Raw genomic sequence first — 25,960 nt, 5'->3', positions numbered from 1 at the left:
GGCATCAAGAGACCTATGGCAAACCAATTTCTTGCGGACCATGAAGAGGGAGACCTCTGGCTCCAATGATAGGTAGCTACGGCTCACACCTTTCGGAAATCTCTATAAATTTTGAGGTTACCAGGACGCCTTCTCTCCACGCGAGGCTTCATCGCCTAGCCACCAATGTCACCCTATTTGTCACGTTGTGTTTTTTGTCTTTGGGGACACTTAAAGGCTCAAGTACACGAAGATCACCACACCATGCTGCAAGCACATAAGGTGGCAGTCACCTAGAAAGTGTCTGCCTTTCCACCGGAAACGGCATGAACAACTATGGACAACTTCTGGGAAAGGCTTCGTAACGTGTCAAAAATAGAGAACGCCTTTTATCGCACATAAATTTTGAAATGAACTAATGTAAAATGTACTATTTGTTGTTCACAAACAAAAGTAATTTTCCTGCATCTTTCTTTGTATGCTTCTAACTACTTCTTGTTATATGGGAGGGCTCTCTCCCGGACTGCAAACTGTGGCTGAGGACCCAGTCGTCTACAATCTTCTACGCACAAAATAATTACGTCCACGTCCTTTTTACCGTTACGATGTAATCCGCACTATAGTTTTAAAACAAAGATATTTGTTGAAGTGAAATGCTCGTGTCATGGACGCCGAGATTAGGTGGTCTGCGAATAGAGGCGTCCCTGCACAGAATCAGAGTGTAAGTGTGTACATCCGCGAACATTCCGCCAACTTCTCCGCTGTTCGCAGAGGTGCGGCAAGGCGGACAGGCGAGGAGAACGCTCGGAAGGCGTCGAGACGCCGTTGTGACGCGTGATGCAGCGCTGACTGAGTTATTGCGCGGCGTGCTTAACGCGGCACAGCGGAGCCGCAGCTGACGTAATGGGAGTGGCCCGCGACGCGACGCGACGCCGGCAGCCGCCGCCGTGACGCAGGTGGGCGCCGGACTCCGGCTCTGATTAAAGCGATGCGGGCCGCCGCCGCCGCGCCTGCAGTCGGGCAACCCGCCTGCCACGTCTGTGGGAGACTGTCCCCCGAGAAACACGGCAAAGCGACTTCACCTACCGGATAACTGCGTCACTATGAAACGTCCCCTTTTGAAAAATTATACAGGACTGTGCTTAAACTGACACACAATATTTTTTTAGCGCAACACAATCTGACTTTCAGCAATCCCTACAAAAGAATGGCCCTGACTAACATTAACCTATACCTTTCACAATTCACTTACCTCACAAAAATCTTCGTTACTCGAGCTTCTGCAATACAGCGAGCACCACTACTGCCAGCTAAATAAAAGATTCAAACTACTGAAGGCACTAACTTGTGATAGGCATAGTTAGCAAATGAAAGATTTTGATACAGAAGAAACAATGTATTTACCTGAATAGTGTTCAAAGGTCATAATATATATAGCAGTTCATGACAACCAGTCTTACAAATTTCAAAACTCCGCCATCTCTCTCCCCACATCCACCACTGCTGGCAGCTCACCTCCAACTGCTCAACGCTACGCACTGTTAACATCCATCTGCCCAACACTACAATAGCCAACAACAATGCAAACCAGCCACAGACTGCACGCAGCACAGCCAGTGATTTTCATACAGAGCACTACGTGGCGGTGGCGTTACCAATATATGAACCGAAAAAGCCAACTTACATAGCCCCCATGCTCCCCATAAAAAATTTTAAAAATTGTTTTGGGAGTGGCCAATACAGATTTTAAAATATTTTTCATAATTACAATAACAAGGAAGTCAAATGCACACATTTATTGATACAATGTTGGTCAAAAGCTAAAATTTTCTCACAGTCCATAAAGACAGTCCTGATCATTCATCACAGTAAAACTGCAGTGTTTTTTTTTCTCAAAGTCTGAGCAGTAAAAGAGAATGCACACGGAAATAGTGGATTTCCATGCAGTCTTGAAGAAGTAGTGTTGTCCTTCCAATGGAATGACAGTGCTGAATCTTGACATGCATACAGGTAATGCGCCACAACAGAGCAAACCCACAGCAGAGTCAGTCGAATTTTTGAAGAATATTGGTAGGTAGGTCATCACACAGCAGACCCACTATAGTTGTAGTAGAGATTATGGTATTCGTGGACCACAGAGGTGCAGACCCACTGCAATCCTTGTGGAGATAATGGCATTGGTGGGCCATCAAAGATGCAGACCCACTGTAGTCCTTGTAGAGACTGCCAGCAACCATCTGTTGCGACTGTGCAGGTGCACAATCACCATCGAAGAGTCTTGCGGACAATATAGCAAGTCCATAAACCACTACTTGTGCACTCACAAATTTTTGGCATGTCCTTAGAACCAGCAATGCTGTTAACCAGTACCTTGCTGAATTATCAACACACATGCAAACACTAACAGTCCCATTTTTTTCTCACATATTCCGTGTGTACTATGACCAATAAAAACGTGTGCAGTGAAATGGAACTTACAAGTTAATAATATGATTAACTGGTGTCAATTACAATTTTATAACATAAGAATACAATTACAAAGGTACAAAGTACATCATTAAAGAACATAACAATACAGATAACATTTGTAGTACAAGCTTTACAAAAGAATCGAAATAACATATACATCAGTGTTACAGGGATTATGACATGAGTACATACATAAAAGATCAGAATAACTTTCAAAACATCAACTTCACACATGAGCATTAAAACAGAACAGAATAAATAATGTCTAAACATCTTTACAAAGAAAATAACATATTATCAGAAAAATTCTACAACATAACTCTTATTAGCCAAACACATTAAGACAGGAAAAACACAAATACACGAGAGTACACAAACACATAGCAGAATAACACAGGAGGAAAGGACAGGGTTTGTTTTCAGTGTAACATCTGGTACTGCAGTCCAACCCAAAACTTCATTCCATAGATCTTTCCTCTTATTTCAACATTTGTTTCCGCCAAAAGAAATCCTATCCAAGCATGCTTTCTGTATTCTGTTCACATCCTCTTTCAAAAATAGGTTTTCTGCACTGTACACTACTTTTTTTTGACCAAACCATTTTCTTATAGCTTCTCAATGCATTTCTTCCAATTCATCATAGTTAGTTTCTTATACAGACTACCCCCTCTTAAGCTAACTTAAATCTACTGAGCTCATATATATATATGCCAAGGGACAAGGCAATGCAGCAGCTCATAACAAATTAACACAAACAGCAATGACAAAAATTCAAATTGGCAAAGCAAGCAGCAGTAAAATAAATTAGCTGAGCAATTGCAATATTACAACTAATATAAGGCAATGTGCAGCAATCAATAAAAATAAATCAGTAGTAAAACTGGCTTACCAGAGTAATACAAAGTCAAATTCAGTAACGCTATGCCTGGCAAGCAGCAGCAGCAAATGCAATAACTTATACCTAAACATGACAAAGCTCAAGCAAAAAAAATAGAACACTAAATACAACAATGCAGATAAGGGAAATGTCTGTTCACATCTTAATATCTATGTCATTAAAGTGGTGCACCACAAAAACTAATTCTACAAAAAATTACCAAGTACTTGAAAAGAAAATTATATATGCAGTTACTGTTATTAGTCCCTTCTTATTGTTCTTTCCATTCCAAGAGCTCCTTTTTCGAAAATTGTGGTTCATAAAGTAATTATTTAATAGATCTGTTGACAGAAAGTGTTCACATTAGCAAATGCATTTAATTTTATTTTATAAAACCAATGCTGCAACACAGCTGGAAACCAGAAATTAAACAAATTGAGCAATCTCTCAACTAGAAAGACAATAGATGTAAAATGTTTCTCATCATTTCATTAGGCATTTTAGTAAATATCATAAATTAAGAGCTCCACAGTGTAATCATATGTTTTCAAGTTTGAGCGTGTCGTATTTGCGATGCTTTCTACAAAGAAATGTGAATAGCGAGGATAATGGCCTCTCTTTTTTTTTTCTCCACCTGTGCCTCTGAAAGGCACACACTAATGGCTTTTTTCCAGGCGATTGTCGCACAGCTGGGTGCCCACAACTCATTACGTGAAGCTGGTCACGTAACTTTCTTACCGAAATATTTATGACCGCAGTAACAGTCTCATATAAAAATTTCACAGGTCGAGGATTTGCGTTTCAAATCTGTAGAAACAAAATACTGTAAATATAACATTGTATAAAAAATTTTCGCCAGCATAGTGATACATTCACGCATATACACACTTTTCATAACTCTTAAAGTACGATTCTCGGTTTCCAACATCCTTTTTCACAAACCAGAGTCCCTAACCACTACTCATTATTCCTTGCTTTATTACACATATACGTATTCATAGACACTTCTTCAAAATTTCGTCATAACAAATATATAGCATAATCAAATTCCTCATATAGCATCAGCTTATTAATCATAAGCATACTGCAACAGCGTAATACACATCGTCATCATAACATCATAAAACCTCAGCCACATCTCAAAATCGTCGTAGCTTCCTTCAATAATTTCAAAACGTAAAAAAATTCTCTGCTCATGTCAAAAGTGTTATCTACCTCAAACGTACTTTAAAAATCATGATCCCATACCAAATACATCATTCAAAGCTCTCATAGCATCACAATGGTTCCGAAAAAATATGAACAGTTCACGAAGTACAGTCAAAATACAATTTCGTAAGTGTGAAGTTATCCAATGGTGTAGTTACGTAAACATCTGTCACTGATGTAGTAAAATAAATGTTTGTCTCTCTCAGTTAAATGATCAGATAGCTGTGTAATTTATGTGTTAGAGAAATACAGTACTGATGTGAAAAGTTGTATAAACAAATGCCATTTTAGCTAGGACTCCTTGTGCTTGCCAAACACATGGTACACAAAGTAAGTGTGTACCCCCCTGAGGATTAATGTAATTATACCCTCAGGTGTTACAGATTACAACAATGGAATGAAATGTATCATGGAAAACTTTCTTTGTAATTCAAAAATCTTGAAAAATAAATGGTTTAAGTACAAAATTAATCACTCAAATGCGTGTCCTGTAGCGCTAAATGTGCGTCTCGCTCTAAGATAATTCTGTGGAACTGTCGTAGATATCGTCCTCCGTAAGCAAAGTTCTGCTGAAGTCAATGTACTTACCTCATCATAAACGAAAGTGAAATGCTTTGCGTATAGATATCGTAGTTATTACGTACCTTACCGTGATCAAGAAAGTACTATAATGTAATGTATTGTTGTGCTATGAGAAAGGCTGTCTCATTGTAGCTATACCACAAAAGTTACAACTAAAACATGTTTTACTTTCCAGAATAATACAGAAAAACTGTGCAGATATAAAACAGATACAGCGCAAAAGCAACATTGTAAATTGTCACTCATTAGCAGCGTCGTGTTAAATAGTGTAGCTGTCACATAAACTAACCACTGTGTCATCTAGTACCTCACAGAAAGTACTTTAAATCCAGAATGTATTTTCAAGTAAACCAAAATGTTGCATTAAAATCTCATTAGCAGTACTGGTAAATGTTCGAAGTACGTGAGCCTTATAGTAGTTACGTAATCGTGCAACTAACAAGCAAGAATGTACAAATAACAACACTGTGTCGTCTGTTCACCTTAACAATGCATTTGTAATTTCTGTTTAAATATGTTCTCTTGGTTCTTGACTGGATATTTAACTTCAAACATTGTTGCATGTTAACAGTTTCTTAAGTCTGACAAAGCATACTAGAAATGTGAAGTGAAAAATTTTATGGCAAAGACTAAGTTAAGAAGCAGATTGTCTTTCAATAAACGGTTTTACATGTGAATTGTGTGTAAACCTTTACTCTTCCTAGTACACAGAGTTTCAACTTGAACGGAATTATCATGCGGTATACGCCGGTAATGAATATTGGAATTTTTCTCAAGGTTAGCGTCTATGTAATTTTTCGCTGAGCCAGCCGGCGCACGTGGCTCCCTGGGTGCAAGTCATTGTCTGTCTGTTTGTTGGCGCGCGTCGTTATTGGGATTAGAGACCTAACTTCTAGAAATTCACCTTGTCGAGAGGGCCCTGCTCTGTTTGAATCCCGCCAGTTCTAATGCAATTCAGGTCGGTCATTACGATCATATCGTCTGTCATCATGTCGGTAGATTCCATACTTTCTGTCTTGTCGGTCACATGGTGGAGAATTTCTCTCTGAATCGTAACTGCACACTGGACCGTTGCATCTAAAGTTATTCTGTCTCCCTTGATAATAATTATTTTGTTTCCCATATTGTCTGTTTCTCTGATTGTATCTGTGACAGTCATTACCGCGGAGAGGTGATCTTTCCCTGTAATTATTACTACTCTGCCAACGGTTGTCATATGGGTAGTGTCTATTTTGGTCACAATTTGTGTTGTGAGAATAGCCATGTCGTGTCCAGTTATTATTTCTTTCAAAGCGGAATTGCGACGGATGTGACCTGTAATTGTTGTGTTTATGTTTTCGCGTTCCGCGATTGTCAGTGTCAATTTCTAATTCTTGTAAGAGTCCCTGAAAGGTTCAATGCCGTCTTTGCAACGTCCTGCCAAAATAATATGTCGTAAATGTTCAGGTAATTTGATTAAGCAAATGCGGATGAGTTCTGAGGGGCTGTAAGGGTTTGAAAGATACTGATTCTTATGCAACATGTCTTCAAAATATTTCATAAGACTGGAAAATTCAGATTGTTCGAAATGTTTCATCATTATGATGCTATGTTTTATTCGGTCTTGTGTAGCTTGAATGTCTGTTACTTCATTGCCCAGTGGTGCTGATAATGTGGATGAGTTCTGAGGGGCTGTAAGGGTTTGAAAGATACTGATTCTTATGCAACATGTCTTCAAAATATTTCATAAGACTGGAAAATTCAGATTGTTCGAAACGTTTCATCATTATGATGCTATGTTTTACTCGGTCTTGTGTAGCTTGAATGTCTGTTACTTCATTGCCCAGTGGTGCTGATAAGCTACGCTCTTTGTCACTATTATTTCTCAGTTTACTTTGGAGCCTAGTGTTACATTTTTCACACGCCATTATTGTCACAATATTTCACACGATAAAAAAGAAAAGCACAATTTGAAGAACAAAAATAAATAATATCTAGTTAATTCCAAGTGCAGCTGCAAAATACTTGGTGCAAATCTACATGCATGCCACAACTGTTTTACTGTACAACAATGAAAAACTACAATTACAAAGGAAATTCTCTCTATGATTATGCACTAGCAATAAACAAAGGCTATACTAATTACACAAACTATAAGAAAAAAATCAGAAGATTCCAGGTTCGAATCCTGGCAGGGTCGGCCTACGAAACGTCCCCTTTTGAAAAATTATACATGACTGTGCTTAAACTGACACACAATATTTTTTTAACTCAACGCAATCTGACTTTCAGAAATCCCTACAAAAGAATGGCCCTGACTAACATTAACCTATACCTTTCACAAATCACTTACCTCACAAAAATCTTCGTTACTCAAGCTACTGCAATACAGCGAGCGCCACTACTGCCAGCTAAATAAAAGATTCAAACTACTGAAGGCACTAACTACTGATAGGCATACTTAGCAAATGAAAGATTTTGATACAGAAGAAACAATGTATTTACCTTAATAGTGTTCAAAGGTCATAATATATATAGCAGTTCATGACAACCAGTCTTACAAATTTCAAAACTCCGCCATCTCTCTCCCCACATCCACCACTGCTGGTGGCCCACCTCCAACTGCGCAACGCTACGCGCTGATAACATCCAGCTGCCCAACACTACAATAGCCCACAACAATGCAAACCAGCCACAGACTGCACGCAGCACAGCCAGTGATTTTCATACAGAGCACTACGTGGCGGTGGCGTTACCAATATAAGAACCTAAAAAGCCAACTTACAACTAATATAATGTGGAAGCAAGGGCCAATACTGTTATCATGCGTCTGATCCTGGTAAGGGAAACTCCCCATCGCAGCCCCTCGGATTTAGTGGTAAGAGGGCCCAGTGAACAGCCCGTCAAATACTGGACACAGACCACGCACGAAAACTGGAAGAAGCCGTACTGAACTGTGAGAAAGAAGAGCAAAATCGAAACAGTGATCTGTGCAAGATGAAGACCTGCAATGTAGAAGTGTCATTCTGTTCAACTATTCTATTAGTAACCGAGAGAAAGTGGCTTTCAAATGGGCATCGCAAACGTTTGATGACAAGGCAACAAGCAATCGAATCCTCCACCGGTAAACACGTCTGGTGCGTCACACACGGCATTAGTGACAGTATGTGTGTCATATGACAGGTATCTCTTATCGACACATCTAGTTTGTACCCCTGGCAAGTGACTGAGATATGCCTGATTGCACGCTTTACGTGTTCGTATGATTGCGGAACTGTGAAAGTGATCCCTCCCAAGAAAATAATGAAAACACAAGCGGCAACGAATGAACACAGCAGTTTCACAGTCACACATTTTGCCCTGCGCTCTGTCAAAACATGTTTTTAACGTGTTTGAAGTTGCGTACCATTTTGGAACTGTTGACTCTTTATTGCTCACACTCATTTGTTTGTTGTTTCACTTCTGTGAGATGTCAATGTGGTATCTCGCTTGCTCTCACTATTAATCACGTTTACATGCGACTGTAACGTATTCTTACCTCATCACTCATATTCTATAACCAGTGTATGACAATTGCCAAGATAACGGAAAGAGAACAGACACAGCAATAACCAGATGGACAGTTCGTAACGTTGTGAAAAAATGAAATAAAATTAAATTGTACGCAGGAGTTTTGAACACCCCTCAGTCGGTTTACTGTACAACACTGTGATCACTTATCTCTGACAGCTGGTAATCTCTCGATATTGCGTTTTTAACTTGGGCCATTCTGTGTATTTACTTTTTGCTTTTTTTCACGGTTTAGTACACCGTCTTTCTGTTTTTATGCTTGATCTGTGCACAGTTTTGTGTTGGGCTATCCACTGGGCCATCTTACTGTTAATATGAGGGGGGTGCGCTGGGGGAGGGGGGCGTTTCCCTTGTGAGTCCCACTAAACTTTCAAAGAGCATCGTTGTCACCATTGTCTGTTAAAATTTCTATACAGGGTGTAACGTGTACTGCTCCAATAAGCAAACGTTGTGTTTTTTTGTTTTATTTTTCTCTATCGAGCAGTCTTCCCACAAACATATCGCAAATTTTATGGTTCAAATGGCTCTGAGCACTATGGGAAGTAATATATAAGATGATCAGTCCCCTAGAACTTAGAACTGATTAAACATAACTAACCTATGGATATCACACACAGCCGTGCCCGAGGCAGGATTCGAACCTGCGACCGTAGCGGTCGCGCGGTTCCAGACTGTAGCGCAAACATTATGACCTGATGTTTTTTGTGTCCCTGCCAGTGTAGATTAACCGTTCTGCATCCATGTGGGCAAGCTGGAACACATGGCCTGCTGCCCAGTGGTAAACAAGAAGTTGCTCTAGCCTCATGTACTTCGAGATACTGTTGTTGTGGTCTTCAGTCCAGAGACTGGTTTGATGCAGCTCTCCATGCTACTCTATCCTGTACAAGGTTCTTCATCCCCCAGTGCTTACTGCAACCTACATCCTTCTGAATCTCTTTAGTGTCCAGAATGAGATTTTCACTCTGCAGCGGAGTGTGCGCTGATGCGAAACTTCCTGGCAGATTAAAACTGTGTACCAAGCCGGGACTCGAACTCGGGACCTTTGCCTTTCACGGGCAAGTGCTCTACTAACCGACCTACCCAAGGACGACTCACGACCCGTCCTCACAACTTTGCTTCTGCCAGTACCTCGTCTCCTACCTTCCAAACTTTACAGAAGTTCTCCTGCGAACCTTGCAGAACTAGCACTCCTGAAAGAAAGGATATTGCAGGCACATGGATTAGCCACAGCCTGGGGGATGTTTCAAAAATGATATTTTCACTCTGCAGCGGAGTGTGCGCTGATACGAAACTTCCTTGATGCCTCTGAATACGCCCTACCAGCCGATCCCTTCTTCTAGTCAAGTTGTGCCACAAATTTCTCTGCTCTCCAATTCTATTCAATACCTCCTTATTAGTTATGTGATCTACCCATCTAATCTTCAGCATTCTTCTGTAGCTCCACATTTCTAAAGCTTCTATTCTCCTCTTGTCTAAACTATTTATCGTCCATTTTTCACTTCCATACACTCCACACAAATACTTTCATAAACGACTTCCTGACACTTAAATCTGTATTCGGTGTTAAGAAATCTCTCTTCTTCAGAAATGCTTTCCTTGAGATTGCCAGTCTACATATTATATCCTCTCTACTTCGACCCTCATCAGTTATTTTGCTCCCAAAATAGCAATACACATTTGGACGTCTCATTTTCTAATATAATTCCCTCAGCATCACCCGACTCAATTCGACTACATTCCATTATTCTCGTTTTGATTTTGTTGATGTTCATGTCATATCCTCCTTTCAAGACTGTGTCCATTCCGTTCAGCTGCTCTTCCAGGTCCTTTGCTGTCTCTGACAGAATTACAACGTCATCGGCGAACCTCGTAGTTTTTATTTCTTCTCTATGGATTTCAATTCCTACTCCAAATTTTTCTTTTGTGTGCTTTATTGCTTGCTCAATATACAGATTGTATAACATCGGGGATAGGCTGTAACCCTGTGTCACTCCCTTCCCAACCACTGCTTCCCTTTCATGTCCCTCGACTCTTATTATTGCCTTCTCATTTCTGTACGAATTGTAAATAGCCTTTTGCTCCCTGTATTTTACCCCTTCAGAATTTGAAAGAGAGTATTCCAGTCAACATTGTCAAAAGCTTTCTCTGAGTCTACAAATGCTAGAAACGTAGGTTTGCTTTTCCTTGATCTATTTTCCAAGATAACTCGTAGCGTCAGTATTGCCTCACGTGTTCCAACATTTCTACGGAATCCAAACTGATCTTCTCAGAGGTCGGCTTCTTCTAGTTTTTCCATTCGTCTGTAAAGAATTCGTGTCAGCATTTTGCAGCGGTGGCTTATTAAACCGATAGTTCGGTAATTTTCACATCTGTCAACACCTCCTTTCTTTGGGATTGGAATTATCATATTCTTCTTGAAGTCTGAGGGTATTTCGCCTGTCTCATACATCTTGCTCGCCAGATGGTAGAGTTTTGTCAGGACTGGCTCTCCCAAGGCTGTCAGTAGTTCTAATTTAATGTTGTCTACTCCCGGGCCTTGTTTCACTTAGGTCTTTCAGTGCTCTGTCAAACTCTTCACACAGTATCTTATCTCCCATTTCATTTTCATCTACATCCTCTTCCATTTCCATAATATTGCCCTCAAGTACATCGCCATTGTATAGGCCCTCTATATACTCCTTCCACCTTTCTGCTTTCTCTTCTTTGCTTGGAACTGGGTTTCCATCTGAGCACTTCATATTCATACAAGTGATTCTCTTTTCTCCAAAGGTCTCTTTAATTTTCCTGTAGGCAGTACCTGTCTTATCCCTAGTGAGATAAGCCTCTACATCCTTACATTTGTCCTCTAGCCGTCCCTGCTTAACCATTTTGCACTTCCTGTTGATCTCATTTTTGAGACGTTTGTATTCCTTTTTGCCTGCTTCATTTACTGCATCTTTATATTTTCTCCTTTCATCAATTAAATTCAGTATCTCTTCGGTTACCCAAGGATCTCTACTAGCCCTCGTCTTTTTACCTACTTGATCCTCTGCTACCTTCACTATTTCGTCTCTAAAATGCTACTCATTCTTGATCTACTGTATTTCTTTGCCCCATTCTTGTCAATTTTTCCGTAATGCTCTCCCTGAAGCTCTCTACTACCTCTGGTTCTTTCAGTTTATCCAGTTCCCATCTCCTCAAATTCCCACCTTTTTGCATTTCTTCAGTTTTAATCTGCAGTTCATAACGAACAGATTGTGGTCAGAGTCCACATCTGCCGCTGGAAAAGTCTTACAATTTAAAACCTAGTTCCTGAATCTCTGTCTTACCATAATATCATCTATGTGAAACCTGTCAGTATCTCCAGGCCTCTTCCATGTATTCAACTTTCTTTTATGATTTTTGAGCCAAGTGTTAGCTATGATTAAGTGATGCTCTGTGCAAAATTCTACCAGACGACTTCCTCTTTCATTTATTCCCCCCAATCCATATTCACCTACTACGTTTCCTTCCCTTCCCTTCCCTACACTCGAATTCCAGTCACCCATGACTATTAAATTTTCGTCTACCTTCGCTACCTGAATAATCTCTCTTATCTCATCATACATTTAATCAATTTCTTCATCATCTGCAGCGCTAGTTGGCATATGAACTTGTACTACTGTAGTAGGCATGGGCTTCGTGTCTGTCGTGGCCATAATAATGCGTTCACTATGCTGTTGGTAGTAGCTAACCTGCACTCCTATTTTTTTATTCATTATTAAACCTACTCCTGCATTACCCTTATTTGATTTTGTATTTATAACCCTGTATTCACCTGACCAAAAGTCTTGTTCCTCCTGCCACCGAACTTCACTAATTCCCACTATATCTGACTTCAACCCATGCATTTCCCTTTTTAAATTTTCTAACCTACCTGCCCGATTAAGGGATCTGACATTTCACGCTCCGATCCGTAGAACGCCAGTTTGCTTTCTGCTTACAACAACGTCCTCCTGAGTAGTCCCCACACGGAGATCCAAATGGGGGACTATTTTACCTCCAGAATATTTTACCCAAGACGACGCCATCATCATATAACCATAAGCAAAGATGCATGCCGTCGGGAAACCTAGGGCTGTAGTTTCTCCTTGCTTTCAGCCATCTGCAGTACCATCACACCAAGGCTGTTTTGGTTAGTGTTATAAGGCCAGATTAGTCAATCATCCAGACTGTTGCCCCTGCAACTACCGAAAAGGCTGCTGCCCCTCTTCAGGAACCACACGTTTGTCTGGCCTCTCAACAGATACCCCTCCGTTGTGGTTGCACCTACTGTACGGCTATCTGTATCGCTGAGGCAAGCAAGCCTCCCCACCTGCCGCAAGGTCCATCGTTCATGGGGGGTGGGGATCAGATACTATCCAACCTAGAAACATATGACATGTAATGGCTACAATTATTAGTTTGCAGATAAGGTGATCTTATGCTGTTCAGTACACTAGTCATCAGTAGAAGTATCTGCACTTATACCTGATACAACTTGTGTTTGTCAAGTCCACGATTAGAATTTCAGTCTTAGATGATACTCTGTCAAAAATTATGGAAACAAGTATTAACGTTGTCGCAAATGTTTGTACAGTGGTAGATGCATGAACAAAAGGACAAAACACCAAAAATTCTGATCGGAGTGTTGTGAGCATGGAGGTGGGGGGATCATTTATAGGTCACCTTCTTATGTTTGTCTAGGATAATTCTAGAATCGTGGTTTCAACCAAAAACGTTTTCCAGTACACAATTAAACTACATCAAACTTTCTACATGAAAACTTGTTCTCCAAGACTAATAGTTTCCGATGCATAAATCTCACATTACTAATAACAGTGTTTTAAGGTGTAAAATTAATTTTTATTGTTAAGTGACATCATTTAAGAGCAAGTACTAAATGTGTGTGCCACACTTAAAGGCAGTGGTGCCATATAAAGTGGTAAATTCAGTTCTAGCGTTTTGATAGGCTGTAGGGATAGTGGGAGTTGGCGAAGAGACGCATTGAGGAAGACAGGTCGTCGTAATGCGGTCACTTATTTGCTTTCCGTACCCTGAAGATTAGACAGGTTTGTCCACTCTCTGCATCCACTACATCACAAAAAGCAACACCAGTGTGTTTCACAAACTTTTACCGACTCATCGACAATGTGCCTTGTAGCTCACTTGCGACACAGTGTGCTGACACAGCCATGGAGGTGGGCGATATTCCACAAGGTGCTTTAAAGGTACGTAGAGTAAGAGATGAGTTACTAATAATACTAATGCAAGAAACTCATATAGACATAATCTGGCTAAATCCCTGCAAACTTTTCCGCAGTGACGGAAGGGAAATTGATTCTTAGTTTCCATTTACACCAGCTCTAGCGCTGTTCTAGGACCATCAGCTTCTTCCACTGGGAGCGCTGCGCACTCTTCAGTTTGCCGATAGGCTGTACATCCCCAGCACTTCCTGTCCAGTTCGCATACGTGAGAAGGCGAAGTAACTTTGCATAACTTTGATATAGTAGAATTATTTTCATTTTATTAGTTGTGTAGTTCCTTATTGTTATTACTTGAGCTATTATGCAACAGAGCTCACCACGTGGAGCTGTAAACTGCCTCCTACACAAAATATCCTGCCCGAAGGGCAACAGGATGCCAAAATGTATTCGTCAATGTTTGTTTTATCGTCTCCAGTATCAATGGGGGTTTTTCTTTTCATAGCTTGAAGGGTATCAAATGACTACCTCTGCCTCAACCCTCTAAAATTCTGAAGAGGGAAGGAGGCTTCAATTGGCTCTCACAGCCACAGATGTAGGTCACCCAGAGGCTTATATCGTCTCTTCCTGCAACAGAAGTAGGTCACTAATGTTTTACAGAACTTCAAGTAAGTACTGTAGCTTGTTATAGCAGATTATTTTTCTACAGTTCTACATGACCAGTTCCATTCCATCAGACGTCTTCACACCCACTTGCAATGTATACTGTCGGTGTGCTGTACGCGGCTTCACTCAATGTAGCTGTGATGTCTCAGTTGGGCAAAGCAGCACGTTCCTGAAGTGCTACTGAATCTTTATCCAGTGACCTACAGTGATAGATAGCCCCTTGTAACGTCATGATAATTAAAAGAAAACGGTGGTACGTAATGGTTAATGGCTTATATAATCAAATACCACGAATGTCCGAATTAAGCACTATAACTGGATCCATAAAGCTATTCAAAGAAACTAAGGGTCACTATATCAATATGTTTTACTGCTAAAAGATAGCAAAAAAGTTTTATCAACTGGATCAACTATCAAAGGAACAAGGGACTTAGAATATATGACAGCCATAGCCTTGTGCAGATGGATGAATGTATGATAGCAGTTATATAAAACTGTGTGCACTGAAATGACCAAATAACTGCTAAATAAGTTAATGAGTTCAGCTAAAGTACTGGAAAAGCATGAACAAACAGCAGTATCCTCGCCTAAGTTCATAGTGCGTGGCGCTAGTTGAGTCGTAAAATTAGATCTGCAAAATGCCACACTTATGCAAGATCAATGACTTTCTGCTAGTCTCATCTCACTGTATGAAAATATGGAGCATGCTTATCATTATTATGCTGTATGTTAACAGAGGATGACAGCAGTAATGTTTAAGAGTTCGAAGTTCGCCCCCAGCGTCTGACGTCTGCTCTAAGTTGCAGTCATCTTGCACTACAGCTCTGAGATGAAGCGTGCTGTACGGAGCCCTTCAGCGAAGCGCTTTCTTACTCTCCACTATGAAACTCATCTGCTTCTGCTAGCATTAGGATCTCACTGACCAACTGCAACAGACCATAGAGTTGGAACAGATGATAATTTTAGGACCACTCTAACTAATTAGGTTTTCCTGTGGATTATGCTGTGGTTTACCAATGAAGTATATTTCTCCCTTGGAACAGGACAGAAACCAGAAAATTCCCCACTATGTAACAGCTTTCAACCAAGGGCCAATTAGAAAGCGTCCACATACACACGCATGTGAACTCTCCTGTACTACCAAAATAACTTTTGGCACTATGAAACAGTCAGGGATTTTGAACAAAAATCCAGCTGGACCCATTTGGGTCGAATGGTTGAGTCCAACCCTAAAAGCTCCATGTTTTCTCCTGTCCTACAGGTATTAGCTTTGCTAAATGGGATTTTTTCACTTCATGAACAATAAAACTTTGTAAGGGGCTCGGTCCCCCTCACTAGCTGATTACGCCGCATTCGGTCAGCGGAGTGCTCTTTCCTGTGTTTACATGGCCCAGACTTAGACTTTCAGAAGGAACATTTTTATGACACACGCAGTCTCCCTATTTATTCTCACCTCATTCCAGCCAACCAAAAGTCTCAGGTGCAGAGTGTCAAAGACTCTTTCACTGTACCAAAGGAAAACAGAGCAATTTAAAATTACAATTGACAGCATTTTTTATAATTTTATCTTGTTTTCATGCAGAGTTAGTGATCTGATCTAATTTACTAGCCAGACCGTCACATTGGATTGTTAACCATATAACGAGAGAGTTTTTCAGAAAAACTGCTATCCAACACAGCCCACTCTTTAAGTGCAAGAAATTTCTGAATCGAAGCGATTTATGCAGCCCAGAAGTAACAAAATTTACGGGGAAAACTGTGGTGTAACTTTCCGGTCATTCTTCAATTCACCAACATAAAATGCGACGTACTTACAAGGCTTGAGAATATGCTTTCAATAATACCAATCAAGTGCTACGTTTACGAATCCAAGCCCTTTCCCACGAAGACTTCATACTTCATTGACAACATCACACTTACAAATTAAACACTTCTCACCCACTGTCTATAGGAACTATAGCAACACGAGCTTGTTGTAGTTATTTCGTCTATTCCCATAAACGAACTGGTCAGGAAATGTAGGGGAGTATTGTGTTATGTATGAGGCGGAACTAGGGGCCTCATGGAAAAAGGGTGATTCGGCTGAGTCACGCAATTTGATTCTTAGTCTGATCACGAAGTGTGGCCATTAATTGCATGCGTTGATCACGTTTGCTGACCTGAGTATCAATGGACTATACTTGACGGGATGTATCTGGAACATCTTAGGTGATTAGAAAGTAGTTGACAGGAATACAATTAAATACATAGCTTTAATTCAGCATCAGCGGTGATCGTGGACCTTGACTTTGTACAATAATATTTACAACTGCAGTTATAGACTGAACTGCGGATACTTCTTTACAATTCTGATTGCTTCATACATATAGATCCACTGTCAATGCATAAACTGTATGTGGCGCCTGGCAAGGTCATAGCTTCGGACATAGCTGAAGTCTATGCTAACTAGCACCTCTGCAAATGAGACCTCTGAAGCCATAACGAGTGAACCACTCCTGTTAAAGTCGGCTGTAGAACTCGGCTGTAGAACTCGTAAGACCAGCCAAGTGGCTGCGCTCGGTCTGCTCGCGTCGACGACAGTGTCGACTCGCGGGTCCGGTCTGTACTGACGGGCAGCGGCCGATTTGATGCCTGCAACCCAGGAAGTGGGGTGCCTTGCTGTCACACCACATGTTGTATAGCCATAAAATGAAAATCGAGCTCCGCTCATAGAGGTGGAAGTCACCGTTCCTGTAAGAAAGCAGCAGCTATCGTCAGTCTCCCGTTTAGTATTGTAGACATATGTACAGCCATTCATGTACATTCTGTTCATATGCGTTTCTTCCATTCGTATTATCAGTAATTCACATCTACACTGAATCGCCAGAGAAACTGCCAAAGGCATGCGTATTCAAAGACAGAGATATGTAAACAGGCAGAAGACGGCTCTGCGGTCGGCAACGCCTGTAGAAGACAACAAGGGTCTGGCCCAGTTCTTGGATCGGTTACTGTTGCTACAATGGCAGGTTATCAAGATTTAAGTGTCTGAACGTGGTACTATAGGCGGCGCAAGAGCGATGAGACGCAGCATCTCCGAGGTAGCGAAAAAGTCGGGATTTTCCCGTACGACCATTTCACGAGTGTACCGTGAATATCCGGAATCCGGTAAAACATCAAATCTCCGACGTCGCTGCTGCCGGAAAAGGATCCTGCAAGAATGGGACAAACGACGAATGGAGACAATCGTTCAACGTGACAGAAGTGCAACACATCCGCAAATTGCTGCAGATTTCAATGCTGGGCCATCAACAAGTGTCATCGTGCGAAACATTCAACGAAATGTCATCGTTATGGGCTTTCGAACCCAAAGGCCCACGCGTTTACCCTTAATGACTGTACGACAAAAGGCTTAAAGCCTCGCCTGGGCCCTTCGACACTGGGCTGTTGATGACTGGTTTCAAATTGTGTTGAACAGGTGGACGTGTACGGCTATGGAGACAACCTCATGAACCCTTGGACCCAGCATGCCAGAAGGCGAATGTTCAAGCTGGTGGAGGCTGTGTAATGGTGTGGGGCATGTGCAGTTGGATTGATACGTGACCCCTGATAAGTCTAGATACTACTCTGACAGGTGAAACGGACGTAAGCATCCTGTCTGTTCGCCTGCATCCATTCATGTCCATTGTTCATTCCTACGAACTTGGGCAATTCCAGCGGAACAATACGACACCCCACACGTCCATAATTGCTACAGAGTGGTTCCAGGAACACTCTTATGAATTTAAACACTTCCGCTGGCCACCAAATTCCCCAGATATGAACATTATTGAGCATATCTGGGATGCCTTGCAATGTGCTGTTCAGAAGAGACTCCACATCCTCTTACTCTTACGGATTTGTGGACAGCCTTGCAGGATTCATGGTGTCAGTTCCCTTCAGTACTAATTCAGACATTAGTCTAGTTCATGCAACGTCGTATTGCGGAATTTCTGCGTGGTCGCAGGGGGCCCTACACGATATTAGGCAGCTGTACTAGCTCTTCAGTGTATATTCCCAGTAGTGTTAACGAACTTTGTAGAAAGTAAATACCCTTGTGTGTGTCTGCGCACTGCGTCACCTTTATTTATAAGGCGAGCTGTGAGATAAAGAGAGTGGGGACGGGCCTGCTTAGTCTTCAGTCTGCAGACCTATAAAGGAGGAAAGTGCATGACCACTGTTCGGTGAACTACCTTCCCTCACGCGTCTGTCCTCTAACCCCCCCCCCCCCCCCCCTACTCTTTGCTCTTCACCCCGTCCCAATCCCCATCCCCCTACAGTCCGTCACGCCGCTGGGGTTTATCGCTTAATATGGCTCCACTGTTCAGTAGTGTATGCATTTAATATTCGAAGTTAAACCACTTCACTTGTCAATAAACATTAATTTATACCGTTAAAACAACTATCTTTAATAATGTGTGATTTTTCCGTCCACTGCAACACAGAAACAGCCTTGGAGAAAATGAAGGAATAGAACCTTTCTTCTAGGATAATTAATTTAATTTCTTACCGGGCATCATTGAGGTGGAAGCCGCGGCCTACGAGTTACTCCAGAAAAACATAGGAGAAGTGCACTTTAAGTGTTGTCCCATCCCTATAACCCACACCCAACCAGTCAGGATTTTAAATATGTTCTTCGTGGCGCTCTCTTCTACCATTACACAAAAAATTGTGACTACACGGAATTTTTTCCCTAATGGACCTCGCTTGGTCTTCGTTGACTGGACCACGTGAGCTTTTGCAAGAACTGTACAACAGAAATCGACACATAGAACTTAAAAACTGTATAGAATTTTTTATTCTATTTATTAAGCTGTGTTTTTTGACTTTAAGCAGGACACTCTGGAACGTCTGGCACGTATCCATATATGTGGAAAAATATTTATGACTGATGATGATTACTAAAACTGGAAAATGGTATCACGGATGATACAACAAGCCTTTCTATAGATAGCTGCAAGCCGCGTTGCAGCAACTGCTGAGGCTACAGTGTATATCGAAAAGAGTTGCTCGGTTTGATAAGAAAATATCCCCACCATGACAAACCTTAGGAACAGCTTTTCGATACGCAACCTAGAACTAAACGTTGGCTCCAGATTTAATGGTGTTGGTTTGTGCGAAGTTGCGCTCAAATGGCTCTGAGCACTATGCGACTTAACTTCTGAGGTCATCAGTCGCCTAGAACTTAGAACTAATTAAACCTAACTAACCTAAGGACATCACACACATCCATGCCCGAGGCAGGATTCGAACCTGCGACCGTAGCGGTCGCTCAGCTCCAGTCTGTAGCGCCCAGAACCGCACGGCCACTCCGGCCGGCGCGAAGTGGCGCAGTGTTCAGCACTCTGCATTCGCATTCTGGAGGACGGCTGTTCAAATCCCCGTCCGAACCTTCAGATTTAGGTTTTCCATTGATTCCTTAAAACGCTCCAGACATATGCGTGGCCGATTTCCTTGTCCATCCCTTCGTAATACAAGCTTGTGCTCCGCCTCTAATGGCCACTGTGTGGACGGGACGTTAAACTCTAATCTTCCTTCCTTCGGGTTATGCGGTTGAAGGTAGGGGCTCCAGGGCGCAGACGGCTCGCCGTTCGTTCATTATCGAAAGTGCGCACAGCAGACGTGACCTAATCTCTCAGTGCACGGTTTCTTGCGCATCTACCTCTTCCACAAACATTGGGTGAACTGCAGTACCGGAGGCCAACAACGGAAATAGCAGCACGTCAAGTTGTAACACTACAACCCAGCGCCTCTTTCAGCCGCTTGATTTCTCGAGTTTATAAGCACTTTTTGTAAATACAGGGTGGTCCATTGATCGTGACCGGGCCAAATATCTCACGAAATAAGCACGAAAGGAAAACACTACACAGAACGAAACTCATCTAGCTTGAAGGGGTAAACCAGATGGCGCTATGGTTGGCGCGCTAGATGGCGCTGCCATAGGTAAAACGGATATCAGCTGCATTTTCTTAAATAGGATTACCCATTTTTATTACATATTCGTGTAGTACGTGAAGAAATATGAATGTTTTAGTTGGAACACGTTTTTCGCTTTGTGACAGATGGTGTTGTAATAGTCACAAACGCATAAGTACGTGGTATCACCTAACATTCCGCCAGTGAGGACGGTATTTGCTTCGTGATACATTGCCCGTGTTAAAATGGACCGTTTACCAAGTGCGGAAAAGGTCGATACCCTGTTGATTTATAGCTCTTGTGATCAAAATGCCCATCGGACGTGTGCTATGTACGCTGCTCGGTATCCCGGCCGACATCGTCCAATTGTCCGGTCCGTTCGTCGGATAGTTACGTTATTTAAGGAAACAGGGAGTGTTCAGCCACATGCGAAACTTCAGCCACGACCTGCAGCAAATGATGATGCCCAAGTGTTTTAGTTGCTGTCGCGGCTAATCCGCAAATCAGTAGCAGACAAATTGCGCGAGAATCGGGAATCTCAAAAACGTCGGTGTTGAGAATGCTACATCAACATCGATTCCACCCGTACCATATTTCCAAGCATCAGGAATTGCATGGCGACGACTTTGAACGTCGTGTACAGTTCTGCCACTTGGCACAATAGAAATTACGGGACGATGACAGACTTTTTGCACGCGTTCTATTTAGCGACGAAGCGTCATTCACCAACAGCGGTAACGTAAACAGGCGTAATATGCACTACTGGGCAACGGAAAATCCACAATGGCTGCGATCTTTGTGAACTTATCATACCTGGGAACGAATGCTGTTACAGCGCGATTGCCTGTAAAAAAATGGTTCAAATGGCTCTGAGCACTATAGGACTCAACTGCTGAGGTCATTAGTCCCCTAGAACTTAGAACTAGTTAAACCTAACTAACCTAAGGACATCACAAACATCCATGCCCGAGGCAGGATTCGAACCTGCGACCGTAGCGGTCTTGCGGTTCCAGACTGCAGCGCCTTTAACCGCACGGCCACTTCGGTCGGCTGATTGCCTGTAAATATCGCGTTAACGCTCAAAATGATATCCGTCAACCTCAATGCAATTTGGCAATACGTGTAACACCATTCCTCTCAACAGCGAGTAGTTCGCCTTCCGTAATGTTCGCACATACATTGAAATTGAGGTGACGCATGTTGTCAGGCGTTGTCGGTGGATCACGATAGAAAATATCATTCAACTTTCCTCACAGAAAGAAATCCAGGGACGTCAGATCCGGTGAACGTGCGGGTCAATCCACCTGTCATGAAATATACTATTCAGTACTGATTCAACCGCACACGAACTATGTGCCGGACATTCACCATGTTGAAAGAACACCGCCATTCTGTGAAACATCTTGTAGCAACATCTGTAGAACATCACGTAGGAAATCAGCATACATTGCACCATTTAGATTGCCATCGATAAAATGGGGGCCAACTATCGTCTTCCCATAATGTTGCACCATACATTAACCCGCCAAGGTCGCTGATGTTCCACTTGTCGCAGCCATCGTGGATTTTCCGTTGCCCAGTAGTACATATTACGCCTGTTTACGTTACCGCTGTTGGTGAATGACGCTTCGTCGCTAAATAGAACATTGGAACAACCGAAATGAAATGTTCAAACATACCTACGTTCTGTATTTTAATTTAGAAAACCTACCTCTTATCAACTGTTCGTCTAAATTTGTGACTATTACAGCGTCATCTATCACAAAGCGAATAAAGTGGTCCAACTAAAACATTCATATTTCTTTACGTACTACACGAATATGTAACAAAAAAAGGAGTTCCTATTCTTTTTTTTTTAAAAAAAATTACTGTTGATATCCGTTTGACCTATGGCAGCCCCATCTAGCGGGCCAACCATAGCGCCATCTGGTTTCCCCCTCCAAGCTAGACAAGTTTAGTTCTTTGTAGTTTTTTCATTTGACGCTTTTTTCGTGAGATATTTGGCCCGGCCACGGTCAGTGGACCACCCTGCATATGTGTTACTTAATGTTGTTGTTGTTGTTGTTGTGGTCTTCAGTCCTGAGACTGGTTTGATGCAGCTCTCCATGCTACTCTATCCTGTGCAAGCTTTTTCATCTCCCCGTACCTACTGCAACCTACATCCTTCTGAATCTGCTTGGTGTATTCATCTCTTGGTCTCCCTCTACGATTTTTACCCTCCACGCTTCCCTCCAATACTAAATTGGTGATCCCTTGATGCCTCAGAACATGTCCTACCAACCGATCCCTTCTTCTGGTCAAGTTGTGCCACAAACTTCTCTTCTCCCCAATCCTATTCAATACTTTCTCATTAGTTATGTGATCTACCCATCTAATCTTCAGCATTCTTCTGTAGCACCACATTTCGAAAGCTTCTATTCTCTTCTTGTCCAAACTATTTATCGTCCATGTTTCACTTCCATACATGGCTACACTCCATACGAATACTTTCAGAAATGACTTCCTGACACTTAAATCAATACTGGATGTTAACAAATTTCTCTTCTTCAGAAACGCTTTCCTTGCAATTACCAGCCTACATTTTATATCCTCTTTACTTCGACCATCATCAGTTATTTTGCTCCCCAAATAGCAACACTCCTTTACTACTTCAAGTGCCTCATTTCCTAACCTAATTCCCTCAGCATCACCCGACTTAATTAGACTACATTCCATTATCCTTGTTTTGCTTTTGTTGATGTTCATCTTATATCCTCCTTTCAAGACACTTTCCATTCCATTCAACTGCTCTTCCAAGTCCTTTGCTGTCTCTGACAGAATTACAATGTCATCGGCGAACCTCAAAGTTTTTACTTCTTCTCCATGAATTTTAATACCTACTCCGAATTTTTCTTTTGTTTCCTTTACTGCTAGCTCTTACTCCCTTCCCAACCACTGCTTCCCTTTCATGTCCCTCGACTCTTATAACTGCCATCTGGTTTCTGTACAAATTGTAAATAGCCTTTCGGTCCCTGTATTTTACCCCTGCCACCTTTAGAATTTGAAAGAGAGTATTCCAGTCAACATTGTCAAAAGCTTTCTCTGAGTCTACAAATGCTAGAAACGTAGGTTTGCCTTTCCTTAATCTTTCTTCTAAGATAAGTCGTAAGGTCAGTATTGCCTCACGTGTTCCAGTGTTTCTACGGAATCCAAACTGATCTTCCCCGAGATTGGCTTCTACTAGTTTTTCCATTCGTCTGTAAAGAACGCGTGCTAGTATTTTGCAGCTGTGACTTATTAAGCTGATAGTTCGGTAATCTTCACATCTGTCAACGCCTGCTTTCTTTGGGATTGGAATTATTATATTCTTCTTGAAGTCTGAGGGTACTTCGCCTGTTTCATACATCTTGCTCACCAGATGGTACAGTTTTGTCAGGACTGGCTCTCCCACGGCTGTCAGTAGTTCCAATGGAATATTGTCTACTCCGGGGGCCTTGTTTCGACTCAGGTCTTTCAGTGCTCTGTCAAACACTTCACGCAGTATCATATCTCCTATTTCATCTTCATCTACATCCTCTTCCATTTCCATAATATTGTCCTCAAGTACATCGCCCTTGTATAGACCCTCTATATACTCCTTCCACCTTTCTGCTTTCCCTCCTTCGCTAAGAACTGGGTTTCCATCTGAGCTCTTGATATTCATACAAGGCGTTCTCTTATCTCCAAAGGTCTCTTTAATTTTCCTGCAGGCGGTATCTATCTTACCCCTAGTGAGATAGGCCTCTACATCCTTACATTTGTCCTCTAGCCATCCCTGCTTAGCCATTTTGCACTTCCTGTCGATCTCATTTTTGAGACATTTGAATTCCTTTTTGCCTGTTTCACTTACTGCATTTTTATATTTTCTCCTTTCATCAATTAAATTCAATATTTCTTCTGTTACCCAATGATTTCTACTAGCCCTCTTCTTTTTACCTACTTGATCCTCTGCTGCCTTTACTACTTCATCCCTCAAAGCTACCCATTCTTCTTCTACTGTATTTATTTCATTAATCACAAGTGTTTTCCCTGAGGCCTGGAAACTGGGACAAATTAAGCCACTGCCTAAAAAGGACATCGCCACAGCAGCCTCTGACTACCGCCCCATCTGCCTTCTTCCTGCACTATCAAAGGCCTTAGAATATATAGTTCATGACCAGCTCACCAACTACCTAACTACTAACAACCTACTAGACGAATACCAATCAGGTTTCCGTAAACATCGAAGCACAACATCCGCTCTGATAAAGGTGACAGATGACCTGAAACTTGCCATGGACAGACAAGAAGCGACTATTATTTGCTTCTTAGATTTCAGCAAAGCATTTGATACTGTCGACTTCGACATCTTACTAGCCAAACTTAGCGGTCTAAATTTCTCACAAAGCGCAATGCAATGGTTTCGCTCATACATGATGTCTCGTCAGCAACGCGTCCTGTCTGGCGATATAAAATCACAATGGCGGCAGGTAGTGTCAGGCGTTCCCCAAGGCTCAGTATTAGGTCCTATACTCTTCTCTCTTTATGTCAATGATGTGTCATCGGTCCTGACCTATTGCAAATACCATATGTATGCTGATGACCTTCAGTTGTATCTAAGTGCGAAACCAAGCAATCTCAAGAAAGCTATTGAAAATTTCAATACTGACCTCGATGCGCTGTCAAACTGGGCACAGGACATAGGTCTAAAACTAAACCCATCTAAAACCCAAGCGGTACTTGTTGGTCACTCTAAGCTCATTAGCCCAAAACATCGGGAATCCGTACCACCTCTTATCCTAAATGGAACAAATATTAACTTCTCGCCATCAGCAAAGAGTTTGGGAGTAATAATTGATGAAAATCTAAATTGGACAGAGCACGTAACTGCAGTGTGCAAAAAAGCATCAGCATCCCTTCATGTCCTACAAAAATATAAAAAACTCTTCCCTTTCGATCTGAAAAAGAAATTAGTACAAACGCTTATACTCCCAATCATTGACTACAGCGATATTATCCTACATTCCTCTCTCAGGAAAATTCCCGACGTCTAGAACTGGTCACGAATGCCTGCGTCCGATATATCTGTGACGTTCGACTTTTTGATCACATTTCACCAGCATATGCAAAATTGTCCTGGCTGCGTGCAGACAAACGCAGAGATTTCCATACACTCTGTCTCATCTACTGCCTTATAAATGTACACTGTCCCTCATATCTCTCCTCTTCCCTAACACTCATGTCGGAACAACATGACAGAAACACACGTTCCCATCATAATAAAATCCTCTCCGTTCCACTGCATCGCTCAGTCACCTTCTCCAAGTCCTTTACAGTAGCGGGAACCCGACTCTGGAATAACCTCCCTCGTTATGTTAGAGAACTTAAAAACATGACCGGCTTCAAAAAACAGTTAATGACGTATCTACTTAAGCAACAGTAGTGCCTTCCTCTGTACATGAGTGCACTTCACCTCATTACTTCCCTCTCTCCCCCCTCC

The sequence above is a fragment of the Schistocerca americana genome, chromosome 6, assembly GCF_021461395.2.
Source record: "Schistocerca americana isolate TAMUIC-IGC-003095 chromosome 6, iqSchAmer2.1, whole genome shotgun sequence".
NCBI lineage: Eukaryota > Metazoa > Arthropoda > Insecta > Orthoptera > Acrididae > Schistocerca > Schistocerca americana.
Note: the sequence above shows the minus strand (reverse complement) of the source record.